The sequence below is a fragment of the Ochotona princeps genome, chromosome 21 (assembly GCF_030435755.1).
Source record: "Ochotona princeps isolate mOchPri1 chromosome 21, mOchPri1.hap1, whole genome shotgun sequence".
Taxonomy (NCBI): Eukaryota; Metazoa; Chordata; class Mammalia; order Lagomorpha; family Ochotonidae; genus Ochotona; species Ochotona princeps.
This window is the reverse complement of record NC_080852.1, coordinates 26,608,444-26,625,103: the sequence shown is the minus strand read 5'-3', so window position 1 is coordinate 26,625,103 and position 16,660 is coordinate 26,608,444. Positions and strand designations below refer to the sequence as shown.

At 49.4% G+C, this 16,660-nt stretch overlaps 1 protein-coding gene across 4 annotated transcripts in view; it reads left to right on the top strand.

Moving 5' to 3' along the window:
- The first annotated feature begins 2,302 nt into the window (after positions 1-2,302).
- Positions 2,303-16,660, top strand: part of DAG1 (dystroglycan 1) — a 65,162-nt gene continuing 50,804 nt past the window's right edge. Inside the window, exons 1-2 of one of the 4 annotated variants that reach the window (XM_058678675.1) lie at positions 2,313-2,450; positions 14,754-14,810. The gene's annotated coding sequence lies outside the window, so the exon portion shown is untranslated. The other 3 variants (XM_058678674.1, XM_058678677.1, XM_058678676.1) reach the window with 3 other exon arrangements.

The following is a 16,660-nucleotide window of genomic DNA, read 5'->3' as shown; positions in this document are numbered from 1 at the left end:
CATGTAAACATACACTGGATTTGGTTGGAACTGGAACCAAGGTCTTAACTGAAATCATATCAGCCCTAAGCAAACACTGGGGTATTCGCCTTGGACCTTGCATGGAGCCTGGACCCATGGGAGGCCAGATGGGAGGCCAGGCAGGGAGTAGCCCAGTTCCTTCCTTCTCAAGCAGAAACTCTGCTACCTGCGGGTTATTAGGCAGTGGTTGCAAAGTGGAGCCTTAGTTGGTGTCCAGCACTCATGCTGCAGGGGAGGGGACAAAGCTGGGTGTACTGGGGTGGGGGGAAGCATTTTAATGGGGGCAGCCCTGGAGGCTGAAAGCTCAGGAGGACTAAGAGAGATGTCAGGCCTGAAAAATCTCATTCTAGGTCATTCTTGCCCAGGCCTTGTTGGAGGCTGCTGCTCCTGGGATTCCCTGCTCCACACTGGTCTGCCATGGGTTGTGAATACCAGGCCCGGCCTGGAATCCTCACCATGGTTCCAAGAGTGAGTGAGGACCTTGTGCTGATTCTCAGAGTGGGCTGGAGTCAGGTTCAGCCTGGCTCATCTTAGGTTAGCCACGAGTTATAAATTGTGATTTCTAGGAACCTCACACCCGTAGAAGCAAGGCCTGGAAAGGACTTGAAACAAACTCTGGCTCCTTCTCTGGGAACAGAGCTTCATCCACCCTGGGGCACCAGTTGGACAGGGCACCTCCTTTAACCAAGGCTCTAGGGCTACCTAGGCATAAAGCCCCCCCTGGGACGCTAGGGGTCAGAAGGAGACTTAATACCTGATATAACCAAAGCCAAGGTCAAAAAAGAAGACAGAGTTGGCACCTGTGGCATCCATGAGGTCTAGAGTGGTTTGTTGCTTCTTTTGTGGGTGACAGTACCTGGGTGGGGGGGTGCCTCTTGAGGTCTGCACCCACTGATGTGTTTTTGTTTTGATTTCAAAATCAGAGATCCATATTTATGAATTTTCAGGCTGAACTTTGCAGAACTTCAGGCTGCCAAGCAGTGTCTGTTGTGCTTTGGGGTGGGCGGCAGATGAAGCTGAAGGGGTAAACGAGGAAAACAGATTCTGTGGAGAAACCCAAATAACGTCTTGCTTCTCAAAGCAGCAAAATTTCAGAGCTGGATTTGACACCATTCACTTCTGAGTTTTAACACCTAAGGTATGATTTGAGGCTTTCTTCCCCCCTTGGTTTTTATTATCTCTGAATGAGGTTTGGAGACGATGGAAAGCAGGCAGGTGGGTTTGGGAAGTGGCGAGTTGTATTTTGTTCTTTCTGAAATTTGCTTTTCCCAGACACTCCTGAGGAGGAGGTGAAAGCAGAACCCCAGAACTATCTGGGATTCAGGGACAACCCCAGCTTCCTCAACATTCCACCCCCAACTGCCCTGGGCAGGTGGCAGTCAGTTCTGGGTTCAGAACTTGCTCAAGGAGGAGAGTAGGGGCTGGAATTCCAGTCTGGTCACATGCCAAAGAGTGAATGGACCCATTCTGCTGGGATGGGGGTGGGGAGTGGAAGAGAGGGGAGCTCTTCACAGAGCCCATTCCCAGATCCCTGTCCTGTGTGGTCTGTGGGGAGCTTTTGGAGGGACATCCGACTTCCTCAGGACCCTGCCCGTTTCCACCCTGGGAAGAAGGCCAGAGCTCAGCAGATAGCCCCACTTTGTACACTCTTTACCCCCACCCAAAGAATGCAGGCCACAGGAGTGAGTGACCTGTGCTTCTGGCGGTCAGCTATTTCGGGCGCCTGAGGAGGCCCCAGACAAGGGGGAGGGGAGGAAGGATGGTCTTGAGGTGGTGCTTACTGGTTTCTGACTAGGGCTTTAGGAAATGGGCTAACCCCTCTGGGCCCTGGCCCGTTTCCCCCATCAGTGTAAGGGCACTCAGCCTTTCATCCTTCACAATTCAGAGGCGGCTTTTTTCATGGCTTCTAAATACCTCTAGATTTGTGTTCGAGGAAAAATTTAGGAGGGCCGAACGCCGTCTACGGGTGGCCAGCTGTGTCCGATCTGGTCCCCATGCCTGATCATCCCCGGTTCGTTTGGGAGGCGCAAGAGCCTGAGGTTAGGGCGGGATGCCCTTCCTTCACGGCCACCCTCCACTCCACACCCCTCCCTATTCCCGAGAGTTCCGGGCCACCAGGACTGGCCAGGGCGTGTCTCGGAACGGACCTGGCTGGCCGAAGAGGCGGGGCTTGCATGGGGGAGGCGTGGCCTAGCCTGGCGGGGGAGTGGCGGGCCAATGAGCAGAGAGGCCCGGGCTTGGGCGTGGCCTGCGCGCGGGTGCGGCGCGCTGCAGGGCGGCCGACGCAGGCAGAAGCTGGCGGCGCGCGGACGGCCCGTCGGCGCCTCGCGGAGCCGGCGGCGGGATTGGTCGCGGCCCTCGCGTGTCAGGCGGTTGCTAGGCTCCGGCCGCGCGCCCCGCCCTCGCGCTCGGCGCCCTCTCACCGCCCGGTACGTGCTCGCGCGGAGGCTGCGGCGCGGCGCTCGCGCTCCTTGGGCTCGGGGGCGGCAGCCAGAAGCAGCTTCGCGCCGAGTTCCCGGGGGAGCAGCAGCGGCGGCGGCGGCGGCGGCGGCGGTGGCTGCGGCTGTGGTGGTGGTGGCGGCGGCGGCGGCGGCGTCGTCGTCCTGGGGTTGGAAGGACGGGAACACCTGCCGCGGCTGGCCCGCCGGCGCAGGGTGAGTGCGCCGCACGCCCCCCGCCGCCGTGCCTAAGGCTGCTCGGGGGGGGGGGGGGGCAGTCGGTGCTGCCGGCCGAGCCTTCGGGGGAACACCTGCTGCTGCTCGCGGTTCGGCCCCGGGGCGGGGACACGGGCCGCGGACGTCCTTGCGGGGTGAGGAGGCGGCGCCGCCCGGGCGGAGCCGCCCCTCCGCTCTTGGTCCTAGCAGCCAAAGCTCGGAACGTTCGGGCGGCCAGGCCCGGGCTGCGTGCAGCGGCGATGGGCCAGGCCATGGCCCGGCCCGCGCTCCCTGGAACGCGGGGCCTGCTCGTCTGCCGCGGGTGTGTGTGCGTGCGCGGCCTGCGGGCCGCCAGCCCGGCTTCCAGTTGGGGGGGGGTCGCGGCCCAGTTGGGCCAGATCCCGACTCAGAGGCTTCGGGCCCCTGAGTCAGGGAAGGGCATGGCTGCTGCCTCTCCCTTGAAACTACTCAGAGCCTGGGTGGGGGCGTGTGTGTTGGAGGGGGTCCCTTCTCCCCAACTTGAGCTTCTTTGGGAACCTACTTATCTACCTTCTCATCTTCTTCACTTGGTAATGGCAAGTACTGGGTTCACTCATGAATATGTGTAATATGTGTGGAGGCTGTCCCCAGGTCCCCAGAGAAAAGACGAAATCCTTTTTTTTTTTTTTTTGCCATAAATGCCGAGCGAATTTCATTAGCGGGTTCAACTGATGGTGTGTAACACTGCATTGTTAGTCTCTTGAAAAGCTCCTAACCTGTGTAAGAGAAATTACCTCTGAAGTAGTTTTGACGGTGAGGGGTCATGAAGAAGTTTTTGCCCTGCTGGTGCTATAGTCCGGGACGGTGTCTCCTAGCCTGGAGTTCTAAAGTTCCAAGTGCGTCCTGCTGTTTTCCCCTAAAAAAAGTGAAAAGAAGTGATTCCTAGTGTGGAAGCCAAACTCGCTGAGAGTGTGTGTATAGGACGGAAAATAAGGTTCCAGGTGTTTTTGAAAAGTCTGGGGTAGATGGGATCGTTTTTTCCAGGTTGCTCTATGTTTAGTGCTCAGAGACATGATAATTTTGGAATGTTCCTGTTCCAAAAAAGAATTTGACCTTACCATACTTTTGGAGGCATTAAAAAAAAAAATCCATAGCTGGAATCTGGAGTTGAACTTTATATTGCCTTGCAGCCGAGGAAGGCGAGCTCATAGCCTGGGTGCCTATGAGGGCTCAGGGGACTGTTTGTTGGAGAAATGTGATTTCAGTTGGGCATTGGGTGCGTGGAGTGTGCCAGTTTGTGGCCTATGGGATTCTGTGTAAAGGTCATAGTGAACGGCGCCACAGGAAATAAGGAACACTTGGTTGGAACATGAGAGTTGCTGCTGAAGGGCAGAGGACAGTCCTTGCTACTTAAAAAGTTGAGTTGCTCAAGTGTGCTAAAAAATCTTTGGCTTCACTACTACTTGCAGAACCCTTTGGTAGATCCTGTAGACCCAAGGAAAAGTGTCTGGTTGTTTTGGGGGCCAGGGAGTCTCCAAGAACCCCGGAACCTGCATGATTAATAGTAATTGCTCACTAAATGTGCTCACCAGGCAGTCTGGAGAGAGGGAATTCCTGAGCTGTGTGAGATTTTTTTTTTTTTTTTTTGGCCTGCAGGAATTAGCTGAGGGACATCAAGGCCAGGGCACAGGGAGCCACGGGTATAGGAGTGCCTAAAATAGCGCCACAGAGTCTTCCAGCTTGGCAGGTCGGAGCCCTGGGCCAGCCTTGTTGTGCTCAGGTCTTCCTTCATCCTTCAGGGTGCTGTAACCTAGGAATGCTGTAAATCTGCGGGGTGGCCTAATCCAGACCTGTGTTTAGAACGATAAAGCTGGTGGCCACCTAGGGAGTGGCCAGGAGTGAAACAGGGTCGGGATTTCTGGCAGTGAAGTCAGCACACTGAGGAGAGGTGAGGGAGCTGGAGGAGGAACCTTGGGAGAAGAGAGGTTTACTAGGTGGATAGTGCATAGTCTACCAGGAGCCTGGGGCAGGGAGAAGCCTGCATTCAGGAATGCTGGATGCCCAGCGGGTTTGCTGGTGTATTGTTAGCGGGGCTGCTTAGATTTAACTTGATGCTTAGGAAAAGAGAGGTCTGGCACTGGGGAAAACCTCTCTTGCTTGAACCTGGGGCATTGCATTGCATCTTGGGTGTAGCAAGTTCCTGTCCTGGAGAGAGGAGAGCTGTTGAGGAAGATGGAGCATGTTCAGGCTGTGATGTCTCCTGCCAGGTCCTCAGGTTGGGAACAGGATAGGAGGGGCCTATCTCAATTGCAACCCAGGTCCTTCTCTGTTCCTGCTGTTCATCACTGGTTCATCAGAGCCTGGGATCTTGGCTGAGGAAACTGAGTCACAGAAGAAGGAATGTGCCCAGTGTTAAATAACTGTCATCATATGGCACTGGCAGAATTGGAACCCAATTTGAATTTTTTTTTGGTCTTAGGTTTATTTATCTGAATGGCAGTTACAAGGAGATACATCCGTACACAGAGAGAGATGGACCCATTGTCACCTGATTCACTCTCCAGAAGGCTGTGATAACCATTGTTCCATGGGAAGGGAACCAGGTGCCTCATCCAGATTTCCTCGTATGTGCCACGGCTCAAGTACTTGGGCTGTCTTCTGCCTTCATAGCACGTTAGTGGGGAGCTGCGTGGAGAAGTGGAACAGCTGGGATCCAAATTGGCACTGTTATAGAATGTTAGTGTAGTGGGTTGCTTTCAAGCAAGTGGTGTCAGTAGGGTGCTTTGGTGGAGCCTAAGCCTAGTTGTCTTTAAGTCAGGGATCTTGCAGAGAACAACAAGTGTGTGATGATGGACCGTTCTCAAAACCAAGGTCCAGTGGGATCCTTCCTAGAGTCTGTGCTGCTTGCTCTGGGGACCGGGCTCGAGTCATCCCAGGAGCTTTGGTTCTGTGCCCAGGGGGAATTTTAACAGGTTTGAGCTGACCCTTAAGAAAGGCTGGTTGGTTTGGTGAAGAAGCCGGTGATGGGAAGGTAACAGCTGTGTGCTAGGGGAGGAGAAAAGCAAAGGCAAAGGATGGGAAAGAGGAGACTGAGCAGTTTTCATGGGGTCTTCTGGAAGGTTGAATTGGGGCCACTGTGGCGTGGAGGAGTTTGGAGTTATGCAAGAACAGGGAGCCGTGACCTTCTTGGGGTCCAGCTGTGGTGAGGTTGACTCCAGATCATAAGAAACAAGCCTCCTGTGTTTCTGTGGAGCATGGAGAGGTTGTTGGTCACTGATTGGGAAGCAAGGACAGAAGCTAACTGGGGTGGACAGCTCCTCAGCTTGGCTCAAGACAAGTAGGTTCTGCAGGTGGTTGGGGGCTTAAAAGATGCTATGCCCCGGCAGATGCCTTCACCTTTTCTAAGTGCTGGTGAGAAGAGGAGGAAGGCGGGTAGCATCCACCAATCACTGAGCAGAACTTGAGAGATTTGGAACAGAGAGGGGCCGTCTAGGCTGCGGTACAGTGAGGGGCTGTCCTTAGATGACCAGAAATGGTTGGTGGGAGGAAGGGCCTGGCTCTGAGGGCCAGGGTGTGGATAGGCTGGATCTGGAGTAAGATACCCTCTGGAGAGAGGTGACAGAAGGGTGACCTGAAGGCTGAGTCAGAGCTGAGCCCCTTGGAAGCTCTCGAGGGGTAGTGTCTACCCCAGTAGGAGGGATAAAAGAGCAGAAGCAGAGAACAGTTTTTTTTTTGTTTGTTTGTTTTTAAGATTGATTTATTTTATTGGAATGTCAGATATACGGAGAAGAGGAGAGACAGAGAGGAAGATCTTTTGTCGGATGATTCACCCCCCAAGTGGTCATAGCAGCCAGAGCTGAGCCAGTCTGAAGCCAGGAGCCCCGAGATTCTTTCAGGTCTCCCACGCGGGTGCAGGGTCCCAAGGCATTGGGCCATCTTGGACTGCTTTCCCAGGCCACAAGCAGGGAGCCGGATGCAGAGTGGGGCTGCCCGGGTTAGAACTGGCATCCATATGAGATCCTGGTGCATTCAAGCTGAGGACGTTAGCCTCTAGGTTACTGCACTAGGCCTAGAGACCAGGTTTTTTTTTTTTTTTTTTTAAGATTTAATTTTGGGCCCGGTGATGTGGCCTAGCAGCTAAGGTCCTCGCCTTGAACATGCCGGGATCCAATATGGGCGCTGGTTCTAGTCCCAGCAGCTCCACTTCCCATCTAGCTCCCTGCTTGTGGCCTGGGAAGGCAGTTGAGGACAGCCCAATGCCTTGGGATCCAGCACTCTCATGGGAGACCTGGAAGAGTTTCCTGGTTCCCGGCTTCGGATTGGCACAACACTGGCTGTTGCAGTCACTTGGGGAGTGAATCATCGGACGAAAGATCTTCCTGTCTGTCTCTCCTCGTGTGTGTGTGTGTGTGTGTGTGTGTGTGTGTATCACTTTGCAATAAAAATCTTTTTTTCAATGATTGATTTATTTTTATTACAAAGTCAGATATACAGAGAGAAGGAGAGGCAGAGAGGAAGATCTTTTGTCCGATGATTCACTCCCTAAGTGACCGCAACGGCCAGAACTGAGCCATTCTGAAGCTAGAAGCCAAGAGCTTCCTCCAGGTCTCCCTTGCAGGTGTAAGGTCTCAAGGCTTTGGGCTGTCCTCGATTGCTTTCCCAGCCACAAGCATGGAGCTAGATGGGAAGTGGGGCTGCTGGGATTAGAACTGGCGCCCATATTAGATCCCAGCGTGTCCAAGGCGAGGACTTTAGCCACTAGGCCACGGTACCAGGCCTGAGACCAGTTTTTTAAAATTACAATTTATTTGGCCGGGTGGTGGGCTTATTGTGACTACACGCCACTGTCGAGTGCCTCGACCCTGGAGGGTGCAGAAAGGATGCAGGCTGCATGTGGAAAGGGACTTTGTGAGATGAATTAGGAAATTTGGAACTCCGTGATTAAAAACACTGAACACTTAAAAAAATTATGATTTATTTGTTTACAAGGCAGATAAACACACACATACACACAGATCACCTGTCTTCTGGTACACTCCCTAAATTCCTGTAACAGCCGGGACTGACGCAGATTGAAGCCCAGATTCTGGAACTCCATCTGGGATCTCCTGCTTGGATGTCAGGAACTCAGATACTTCAGTCACCTTCTGCTCTCTTCCAGGGTGCTTAGCAGTAGCTTGATCTTCCATCCACTGGCTCACTTTCCTGATGCCCACAATGACCAGAATTGGACCAGGACAAAACCATGAACTAGGAACTCTAATGCAGGTCTTCTGGGTGGGTAGCAACAATCCAAGTACTTGGGTTCATTATTTGTTGCATTCCAGGCATATTAACAAGGAGCTGAATTGGAAATGCATATTAGCCAGAACTTGAACTGGCAGTCTGATAAGGAATGTGAGTGTTCCAGGCAGTGGTTTATCTTGTTGTGCCATAGCACCTGCCCCTAATGTGTCTTTATTTTAAAAAATTTATTTGAAAGGCATAGTGACAGGGAGAGAGATAGAAGACTTTTTTATCCACTGGTTCACTCCTCAATGGCTGAAACAGTCAGACCTGAACCTGGCTGAGCTGAGAGCCAGGAATTTCATCCAGCTCTCCTAGGTAAGTGTCAGGGCACTAAGCACTTGAGCCATAATTCTTGTTTTCCCAGACATATTAGGGAGCTACATGGGAAGCATAGTAACTGGAATTCAAACTGGGAATCTGATATGATATGGCATGTTGGTGTTACAACAGCAACTTACTGTGCCCCCTGCAAGGTGGTTTTTTTCATGTTTGTTTGTTTAAAAAAACTCTAGTTGTAGTGCTGGTATCTAATGGGTGCCTGTTTGAGTCCTGACTGTTCCACTTCAGATCCAGCTCCCTGCTGATTTGCCTGGGAAAGCAGTGGAAGATGGCCTAAGTCCTTAGGTATCTGTACCCGTGTGGGAGACCCGGATGAAACTCCTGACTGTGGACGAGCCCAGCTCCACGTGTTGCGGCCATTTGGAGGGTGATCCAGTGGGGTAGAACGTCTTTCTGTAGGCCCAGTGTGGTAGCCTAGTGGCTAATGTCCTCATCTTGCATGAGCTGGGATTGCATATGGGCCCTGGTTTGTGTTCTGGCTACTCTACTTCCCTTCCAGCTGCCTGCTCATGGACTGGGAAGGTAGTGAAGGATGGCCCAGGCCCTTGGGAATCTGCACCTACATGGGAGACCTGGAAGAAGCTCTGGCTCCTGGCTTCAGATCAGCTCAGCTTGGTCATTGCCGCCTCTTGGAGAGTGAACCAGCAGATGCAGGATTTTTCTCTATCTCCTTCTCCCTGTAAAAATCTTGACTTTCCAATAAAAATCAATAAATCTTAAAAAAAAATCAGTGTGTTTTGTCTGTTTCTCCAAGTAACTATGCCTTTCAAGTAAGCAAATAATGAAGAAATATTTTTATAGGAAAGTTAGACTTACTGAGAGGAGAGACGAACAATCCTACATCTGCTGATTCACTCCCCATGTGGCTGCTATGACTGGAGTTGAGCTGACCTGAAGCCGGGAGCCAGGAGTTTCTTTTGGGTCTCCCATGTGGGTGCAGGGTCCTAAGGCCTTAGGCCCTTCTTGACTGCAATAAATAAATCTTAAAATAGCTCGAGAGAAGGGTGTCTGGCATGATGATTAGGTCTACTCTTGGACTGCCTGCATTCCAAATTGGAGTGCTTAATTTGTGTCTTGATCCAGCTTCCTGTTAATGTGCACTCTGAGAGTCAACAGATGATGGTTCAAGTACTTGGGTTGCTGCCACCTATGTGGGAACATAGATAAGTTCTGGGCTTGTGGCTTTGACCTGGGTTAGCCTTGGCTGTTGCAGAGATTTGAGGGTGAGCCAGCACATGGAGGAGCTCTCCATTTTTCTTTCCTTTCACGCAAAAATGAACATAAACAAAACGTTTAAAAAGACTGCAGGCCCGGCGTAGTAGTCTCGTGGCTCAATCCTCGCCTTTCATGCCCTGGATCCCATATGGGTGTCAGTTCAGGTTCCAGCTGCTCCATTTCCCATCCAGCTCCGTGCTTATGACCTGGGAAGGCAATTGAGGGCTACCCAATGCCTCAGGACCCTGCATTTGTGTGGGAGACCTGGAAGAAGCTCCTGACTTTGGATTGACTCAGCTCAACTTGGCTTAGCTCCAGCCATTGAGACCATGTGGTGAGGGAACCAGCAGATGGATGTTTTTTCTCTTTGTGGCTACTCCTCTTTGTAAATCTGACTTTCCAATAAAAATAATAAAATATTTTAAAAAGAAAAAACATTGCAGCACAGAATTCATTAAGTTACTGTTTGTGATGGTGTCATAAGAGTGCTAATTTGAAGTCCTGACTGCTGTCTTGCAATCCAGCTTCCTGCTGACGTCCCTGGGAAGGTGACAGACAGTGATCCAGTGACTTAGGTCCTTGCAACTCATGGGAAATGCAGATGGAGCTCCGGGCCTCCACCTGGTGCACACTTGGAGATTGTAGCCATTTGGAGAATAAACCAGTAGATGGGAGATCCTTTTCCTGCTATTTTTTTTTTCTTTCTGTTACTTAGTGTTTTAGGCAAGTAAATTTTTAAAAATTAAAAAGCTCTAGTTTTATAGAATTATAATGATAGGAGGTGATGGATTTTAAACTTAAAAATATTTGAAAGGCAGAGAGGCATCTCCTATCCATTGGTTGACTCCCCAAATGTTGAAACCAGGAGTCAGAGCTTCTTTCAGGTCTCCCCTGTGGGTGCAGGGTCCCAAGGCCTTGGACTACTTTTTGAGGCCACAGCAGGGAGCTGGATGGGAAGTGGGGCTGCCAGGACACGAACTGATGGATATATGGGACGAGGATGTAGCCACTAGGCTATCGTGCCAGGCCCGGGATTACAGTACTTTCAAGGTGAGGATTTTAGCTGCTGAACCATTGTGCCATGCCCCATTTAGGCATGTATAACATCACATGTGGAGCATAAAAATGTGCTAACTGGGGCCTAGCGGCTGAAGTCCTTGCCTTGAGTATGCCGGGATCCCATATGGGTGCCAGTTCTAATCCTAGCCACCCTGCTTTCCATTTAGCTACCTGCGTGTGACCTAGGAAAGCAGTCAAGGACAGCCCAAAGCCTTAGGTCCCTGCACCTGTGTGGGAGATCCAGAAGAGGTTCTGGGCTCCTGGCTTCAGATTGGCTCAGTTCTAGCCTTTGCAGTCACTTGGGGAGTAAATCATCGAACAGAAGATCTTCCTCTCTGTATATCTGATTTTGCAATAAAAATAAAAATAAATCTTAAAAAATTATTGCTAACTTAGACATCAGCTTGGGACTGGCATGTTGGCTGTCAGGCTCATCTTCAGCCTGTGGTGCTGGCATCCCATGTGGGTACTAATTGGAGTCCCGGCTACTTCATTGCTAATTCAGCTATCTGGTTGTGGCCTGGAAAGCAGCAGAGGATGGCTCAGATTCGTGGACACAGACCCGTGTGGAAGACCAGGAAGAAGCTCCTGGCTGCTGCTTCAAATTGGCTCAGCAGTGGCTGTTGCTGCCATTTGGGAAGTGAACCAGCAGATGGAAAACCTCTTTCTCTGTACCTCCTTCTTTATTTGTAAAATCTGCTTTTTTTAAAATTTTATTTTTTTAAAGATTTACTTATTTTTATTACAAAGCCAGATATATATAGAGGAGGAGAGACAGAGAGGAAGATCTTTAGTCTGATGATTCACTCCCCAACTGAGTGCAACGGCCGGTGCTGTGCCGATCCGGAACCAGGACCCAGGAACTAACTCCAGGTCTTCCACACGGGTGCAGGGTCCCAAAGCACTGGGCCGTCCTTGACTGCTTTCCCAGGCCACAGGTAGGGATCTGGATGGGAAGTGGAGCAGCTGGGGTTAGAACTGGCACCCATATGGGATCCTGGCATGTTTAAGGCGGGGACTTTGGCCACTAGCCATGCCGCTGGGCCCTAAGTTTCATTTTTTTATTGCAAAGTCAGATATACAGGGAAGAGGAGAGACAGAGAGGAAGATCTTCTGTCTGATGGTTCACTCCCCAAGCGGCTGTTAATGGCCAGTGCTGCACCGATCCAAAGCCAGCAGCCAGAAACTTCTTCCAGGTCTCCCACGCAGTTGCAGGGTCCCAAGGCTTTGGGCCATCCTCAATTGCTTCCTCAGACCACAAGCTGGGAGTTGGATGGGAAGCAGGGCTGCCGGGATTAGAACTGGCGACCATATGGGATCCTGGTGCGTTCAAGGCTACGCTATCATATTGGGCCCTAAAATCTGCTTTTTAATAAAAATAAATAAATCTTGAAAAAAAAATCAGTCTTTCGGCACCAGCTTTGTGATGCATTGGGTTACTCTGCTGCCTGCAACACTGTCATTCTAAATGATCAGTGGCTTGAGTCCTTTCTGCTCCATTTCCCATCAGTTCCTTGCAGATGCGCCTGGGAAAGCAGTAGGAGAAGGCCTAAGTGCTCAGGCCTCTGCCACCCATGCAGGAGATCCAGGTGGAATCCTAGGCTCCTGATTTTTTCCTGGTCCAGCCTTGGGCATTGTAGCCATTTGGGTAGTGAATCAGTAGATGGAAGATTCTTCTTCCCCCCTCTCTCCCCCTCCCCCTAGCTTTCCCATATTCCCCTTCCTGCTTGTTCTGTCACTACCTTTCAAATGTAAATCTTCAAAAAAAAAAATAGTCTGCTACAGATTTACTGAATATAGGGTTTACCTTTTTGGTTGCCTTGTTGGGTCCAGACTGAGCTAATATGGCCTATAGGCCATCCATTCCCCACTCACCACTTCAAGGGGCCATAGGTAGGGACTGAGAGAGAAAGTGTTGAATCTCTAGGAAACTTGAAGTGGGAATTATTAATCCAGATAGTCTATTTTCTTCCTTCTTCCTTTGCAGAGATTTGTATAATTGAAAGAATCGGAAATCTTCCACATATTAGTTGACCCCCTAAATGTCACCAGTCTAGATCTGCCCGAACCCTGGAGGCAATAATTCCATCAGGGTCTCCCTGGCTGGCGGGGATCAAGTACTTGGGCTGTCCTCTGGTTCCTTCCTAGGCATATTACTAGGTAGCTGGGACTTAAACCAGTACTAATGAAATGTTGGAGTTGGAGACAGTGACTTGACTTGCTGTCCCACAACACTGGCCCCATTCAGGATTTATTTTCCTTTTCTGGAGCCTGTTTTTGTTCGTTCGTTCGTTCTTTTTTTTTTTTTGGTAAAGATTTATTTTTAAGGTAGCATGACAGGGAGGGGTCAGGGCAGGGGTGGTGTGGTGTGGGTGAGTGTCTCCCACCTGCTGGTTCATTCTCCAAGTGCCTGTAATAACCAAGGTTGGGCTAGGCAAAGGCTGGAGTCCAAGGCTTCCTCTGAGTCTCCTTGTGAGTAGTGCCCAAACACTTGGGCCGTCTTTGGCTTTTTTCAGGCCAATAGCAGGAGCACAGTGGAACATCCAGGACGTGAACCAGCACCTGTATGGATGCCAGCGTCACAGGTGGCAGCTTACTGGTACTTCTTAACTCCTTCTGCTTTTCCCCAGTTGAGACTTTGGGCCAGAAGTAAGGTGCTGGTGATTTTGAATAAATTGGTGATTAATCTGCTCATTTCACAGTCGGTCTTTGTGTCTGTGCCCTTGGGTCATGAAGCAGTCTACCTGGGAGTGATATAACTGGCTCCACTTCTTGGCCTTTCCCCTTTTGCTCTGGCCATTAGTCAGTGATACTGCTTAGATAGCCGTTTCTATTAATAGGAGTTAGAGTAGTTTACAAAATTATACCAGCCAGAGGGTTTAACTTAGCCTTAATAAACAGGATTTTCTTTTTTGTCTTTTTCTTGGTTTTTATAACAAAACATGCTTCGTCTGCTTGCTCTGGGTCCAAGATGTGGGATGAAGGAGTACGAGTTCACAAACCGGGGCTGGCGTTGAGGCATCCTTGTGGCGGGGCTCTGGCCATTGCAGCCGTGTGTGTGTGTGTGTGTGTGTGTGTGTGTGTGTGTGTGTGTGTGTGTATATGTGTATGTGTATGTGTATGTATAAGGGGGTGAGCCAGCAGATGGAAGATCTACCTTTCCTCCTCTTCCTGCGCAAACAAATTTATTTTAAATAAACAATAATAAATAAACAAAAATAAACAACAAAACAAATAAATTTGTTTTGAATAAATTTGTTCCTGGCTCTGGATCAGCACAGCACCAGCCATTGCGCTCACTTGGGAATTGAATCATTGGACGGAAGATCTTCCTCTCTGACTTTTCTCCTCTCTGTATATCTGACTTTGTAATAAAAATAAAAATAAATCTTTAAAAAAAAGATTGTAAACCAGTGGTGTCAGGGTTGAAGCTGTACTGTTCTCTTTGTTGACGTAAAGCATATCTGAATAAAACTAGCAATATCCTGAATTTATTTTGAAAGGATTATGACAACAATCAGCTATAAATACTGTAAAAATATTTAAGTTGACTCAAATATCTATCTTGCCTGTCACAGGCTACATCTGATAGAGTTTGAGACTTTGCTTCTCATTTATAGTTTCTTCCTATTATTATTTTTTGTTGGGAAGACAGAGTTACAAAGGAGAGACACAGAGAAATCTTTGATCCACTGGTTCTCTCTGCAAATGGCCACAATGGCCAAAGCTGGGCTGATCCAAAGTTGGGAGCCAGGAGTATCTTCTGCGTCTGCCACATGGAGTACGAGGTAGTATGCTATGGGTATAGTGGTCCAGGAACTATGGAATGGCTTGAACTGGTGCCCATATGGGATGCTGGAGCCACAGTTAGGGGCTATGCTTTGGGGCCAGCGTCTCAGTTATACCTTATATAACTAATTGTTCTTTTCTTTTTTCTTTCTTTTTTTTTTTTTTTTGAGATATTATGGTGAGAAATACAGACACTGGAATTAATTTTGTGTCTTTGAAATTACAGTTTTTGGTCTTGGAATGACAATACTGAAAAGATGTAAATTTCTGAATTTTGACCAAAAAGGGTGGTGCTTGGCTTGGGCCGCAGGCTGAGGGACGCTCCCCGCTTCCTCGAGTTGGTGGAGGTGGCGTGCTTCTGATTCAGTTACGGGCCTTTACCAGCCTTGTTTCCTTCTGTTCCTGCAGGGCCTCCGCTTTCCAGGAAGATAAGGCTGTTAAAGCTGCCTAGCACCGGAAGGATAGGTAAGGTACCCGAAAACAGATGTTTGCAAAAGAAAGGGGCGAAATAGTCCCATCCTTGCCAAGATAGGCTGCAGAATGTTAGAACCCTGATTGTGGGGCCAAGGCTCTATCCATCAGTGCATTTAATAAAGTGACACATGTGGAAGAGAAAAGTGGAAAGGAAAGGAAAGATCCCTGTGTCCCTAGAGGAAGGAAGCATTCCTTCCACTCAGCTCCCGTGACCCTTTCCCAGTGGCTCCTGGGTTTCCTGGTGGTTACGGCCACATAGAGACTCTGATGTCTCCGTGTCTCTGCCCTTGCAGTCCTGTGCAGCCCAGATTCGTTCCTGTGGATGTGTCGCAGTTGGTCCTTAGATACTTAAGTATAGGGAAGGTGTCACAGCTGTGGAGACCAGTAGGACACTTGCCATAATGTGTCATGTTTGTTTTGTCACTTGCTCTTCATTTATTTCCTTGGATGTTGTTTGTATACGAGTATGGGAATCCACAGACATTAAACACCTGTTCGTTTCTAACTACTGTATTAAAACAGTAATGCAATTTGAAGACATTCCTTTTGATTTTGTAAGCATTATGTTTTCCCTGCTGGGCAGTTCCCCTAGGCGTCTCAAAGGTTAATCGGGGATTGCTTAAGAAGATGCTGAAGGCTGTCTGGTAGGAGCAAACCAGTTCTGTTTTGATTATCATAAATACCCTTACTGGGAGCCAGCTCCATGGTGTTGCAGGTTTAACTGCCACTTGTGATGGAGTCCTGGTTTGAATACTAGTTGCTCCGTTTTACATCTAGTTTCTTGCTAATGCACCTAGGAAAGCAGCAGAAGGTGGCCAAAGGGCTTGGACCCCTGCTACCCACATGGGAGACCCAGTTAGAGTTCCCAGTTCCTTGCTTTGGTCTGGCCTACCCTTGGCAGTTGTGACCATTCAGTAGGTGGAACTACTTCACTTTCTCTGTCATTCTGCCTGTCAAGTAAATAAATAAATCATTAAAAAAAAGTTTTGTGCCTATTCTTCTAAAAAATTTATTTTTATTTGAAAGGCAGAATTAGAGAGAGAGGAAAGACAGAAATCTTCATTCCTCCCCAAATGGCTACATTAACTGGAGCTAGGCTGGTCCAAAGCCGGAAGCCTGGAGCTTCTTCTGAGTTTCCCACATGAGTGCAGGGGGCCCAAAGACCTGGGCTATTTTCTGCTGCTTTCCCAGGCATATTATCAGAGACCTGGATTGGAAGTGTAGCACCCAGGATTCGAACTGGTACCCATATATGGTGCCAGTACTACAGGTGGAGCCTTAAGTTACTATGCCACAGCAGCAGTCCCAATAAATGAATTTTTAAATTAAAACAAAACAAAACAACCTTAATTAGTTTGGTGGTTCTCCATGCTGAGTTGGTTGTGTGGCCAGTTTTTATTGCCAAGAAAAATGATGTAGTCAATAATGGAATTCAAAGTAGCATTCCAAATGGCGTTTCCTTTTTATTTAACTATTAATCAGAACCTGGGATCGCATCCATATCTGGGTCTCGATTTCACTATTGCATATGTCCATGAGATTTCCAGCTCTTCCCTGTGATGGCCCTGGGAGCAGAGCTCCCGCCTGGGTCTCCCCTGCTCTCAGGGAACCTTGCTGGCAGGAGGGTTTCCCATCAGGATCCTGCCTGGTGAGCAAGGGTGGATCCTGGGTTTTGGGGATGATAAGGCTGCTTCTGTGAGGTTGGGTGGGAAAAGTGTCTCATATTTTTAGGCTTTTGAGCTGTACTGGAAAGATTGACTTGCTGGAACGGGGGAATTCGGTAGGAGGAGACTAGAAGAGAAGCTCTTTATTAAAGATCTAAAAATAGAATGTTATTAAAG